The 3,214-nt window shown below is 45.1% G+C and overlaps 1 non-coding gene across 1 annotated transcript; it reads right to left on the bottom strand.

Annotated features, from left to right (window-relative positions):
• On the bottom strand, nt 1-86 carry TRNAY-GUA (transfer RNA tyrosine (anticodon GUA)). The gene is given in 2 exon segments: nt 1-36; nt 50-86. It is a non-coding gene; the product is annotated as a tRNA-Tyr (tRNA).
• Nucleotides 87-3,214: the final 3,128 nt, after the last annotated feature.

Below are 3,214 nucleotides of genomic sequence, written 5' to 3'. Positions count from 1 at the left end.
TCCTTCGAGCCGGATTTGAACCAGCGACCTAAGGATATCAGCTTCACCACTACAGTCCTCCGCTCTACCAACTGAGCTATCGAAGGGACGGAAGCATCATGTGACTGCAGCCTTCAGGTTATGTACCTGCCAGCAGTGGGGCCCATGGTGATCATGTGTATGTGTGCTGGGCATTTAAAGACCGAGGTCACATATCAAGCCGTGTCTTCAGGATGCATGCTGTTTATTTTCAGATGCCTATCTCATTCTCCAACAGCACAAACCTACAATCAGCATCATTTCATCTACCACCTGAGTACTTTTTGGAAACTCATCGCACAATAACTACAAAGGGTGACTCGCCATTTTAATTGGCAAGGCGTGCTTTTCCTCTTCATTTGCGTACTCTGGAAAACACATGCCGCTTTAGCAATGCACATTTTCAGTGCTTTTCTAATATCTGAATATTTCAGCAGCAAGCATGGGGGAGGGCTTTCTGTTGAAGTCAGTCATACAGCCATTGTCTTTCCATCTTGATTACCTTTACTTAGAATTCAAAAAAATAAATGTGTCTTGTCGCAGACGCACAAAGTGATTTCTCAGCATTCTCAATGGTTTATTAAAAATAATGGGAACTAACTTTCTTGAGAAAAGTACAGCTCAGGAAATAAAATGGCAAAACCATCACAACAAGTATGTCGGCCAATGAACTCAGCTGGAATGCTGAAAGTTGTGTAGATTCTTAAACTTTGGAAAGCTTGGCTCTCAGGGTAAGAATGATAGGGAGTGTGCGGTGAGGATGCAGGCATGTTGCCCCCCCTGTGATTGGTGAAGGCGTGAACAATGACAATATTAACACTTACCAGTTTTACATAAAAAACCTTGCTCTAGTGCAAGGGTGCCCAACATAAGTCCAGTAGAGTCGGATCCATGCCGGATTTGCAGGATATCCACAAGATATATATATGATTGCCAGAAATGAACAACAGTTACATATTAAGCTCGTCCGAGGTCACCTTGAAAACCTGGCATGGACGGCCCCGCCTCCCACTGCAATGGAAACCATTCTCTAACACACAGGATGGGGGGAGTGATACTGCTTCCTACCTGGCCTCGTGCAGGAAGGAAGCCAGAGACAGTGTCTGTTAAACTCACTACAAACAGTGGCAACTTGGAACGATTTCACATTTAAGGCTGCACCCAACATTGTCTGCAGCTTGCCAGGCTGTGAGCAGGCCCAGGGTTTGCACAGACTTGAACAGATCCAGCTCTGCTTAAGAGGCTCAGCACTGTTTCTGTAAAGTGTCCATCCCTGGCCAGCCACAGTGCACGTGAGGAGCTGCTCATCCGGTTCTGTGCTCTTGTGCAACAAAAGGAAAGTAAAGTGACCTGATTTCTAAAGTGTGTGCTATTTCCATATGTCACCTTCATAGCACCGTAAATAACCAGTATTCATAGCAGCCACTTTATATACCTTGTGAGGGAAAAGCGTTGAGCCCACTCGGCTCGGATTTAAGAATGTGACCTGTAAGTCATGCTCAGGTACCAGCAGGGGGCACTTTACTAGTGAGCCATCTTGGAGGCTGCCCATGACTGACTCTGCCCTAGCCCACCCCACCTTTTTGAGACAAGCATCTGTTGTGAAAACTCCTCGTCCCCCCCTGGCTCCCAGCAAAGGCCTGACAGCCATCATCTCACCCCTGGAAGCACCTAGAAACTCTGCTGCTAGGCGCTCTCGAGCACAGTGTCAGTCCCACGGCTGCCTGCGTGTCTTTGACTTCTTCAGGCATCCCTCGCGCTTCCACATAAAGTGTAGCTCGTGACACGCATCACCAGAAGGGAGATTATGGTTGGGGCATAGAAGCTAGACCCCAGGCGCTACATTACATACCCTGCACTGATGCTACAGCAATTGGGCATCGTCATTTGAACGTATTTGCCCTGGTTAGTCAGCGCAAATGTCTTTTTATTTAGCACGTTGATATGCCACAAATGTCATCACAAAACAGGATCAGTACAAGTGTAACATATGCATCCCAGAAATGCAGAAGCGTTGGTTCAACACTGCAATGTATGTAATCCCCCCCCCCGGACTGAAAAATGCACTTAAGGAGCAAACACTTTTTTTTTAGCTCAAATCACTCAGCTGTGTTTTTATCAAACATTACTGGTTTCTTGACAGCAGTGTGAATGATGACCCGAATTGCAGTATGAACAGGGCCTGGCTATTGTTGGCAGCTCTTTCATGGCAGTACCACAATGGCTCCAGATGACAAACAAGCCTTGGTAAAGCTAATAGATCTTGCCTATGTGGGATCTATTGGTTTTGTGAATGTTTTTTTAGCCACATTGTACAGCAGCTCTGGCTTCAGTGCAGCATGGATGAATGTAAAAAAAAGCACTATGAAGTGATCAATGCTGGCTGTGTCATATACAGCTTTTTTCCTTTACTTTCAGCCATGTTGCAGCATGGCTAAATCACTGGCAAAACCAGTAGCTATCACATAGGCGATACCTATTGGCTTTGCCAATGCTTGTGTTCCTTGCCATTAATAACCTGACATCTGAAAAACATCAGGACTTTTACAAGGAGACGTGCACACTACAGGATACTGTCATTTCACTACTAACGCACCTCATGCTTGTCAATGGAAGGTTCCATGGTGTAATGGTTAGCACGCTGCACTTTGAGTCCAGCGATCTGAGTTTGAATCTCGGTAGAACCTGCTGTAGTTTTAATAATTTAACATTCATTTCTTTAGTTTTGTATTATTTTAAAATTTTCAGTCCCGTACTAATTACAAGCGAGCTAATATCTTTTGCACAGTTTACATCATCTATGCGTTGCTTATCTTGTTTATTTGAAATATGTTACTATATGGATGATATCAATTAAAATTGTAGCACAGAAGTATCGCTCGTCATATATATTAATAATGCAGAACAAGTTAGGTGGTCATAGATATTAATAATAATGCAGAACAAGGTAGATGGAAGTGTTAAAAGTGTTTCCGCCCAGTTTCAAACCCGCGACCTTTCACGGGGGCAGCGAACGTGATAACCACTACACTACAGAAACTCGCGGGAGCTGATGTCGCATGTACATTATACTGAGAATTATAAAGGGGTGGGGCATTGGGGGTGACGAGCAGTGAGGGGAGTGCACTGTGCACTCCCCTCAGTGCACATGTGTGTTTGGCCGGCCATCTGGGGCACACTGCTGCCGGGCTGGAGA

The sequence above is a fragment of the Pleurodeles waltl genome, unplaced genomic scaffold, assembly GCF_031143425.1.
Source record: "Pleurodeles waltl isolate 20211129_DDA unplaced genomic scaffold, aPleWal1.hap1.20221129 scaffold_67, whole genome shotgun sequence".
Taxonomy (NCBI): Eukaryota; Metazoa; Chordata; class Amphibia; order Caudata; family Salamandridae; genus Pleurodeles; species Pleurodeles waltl.
The sequence above is the reverse complement of the archived record's forward strand: the minus strand, read 5'-3'. Positions and strand labels throughout refer to the sequence as shown.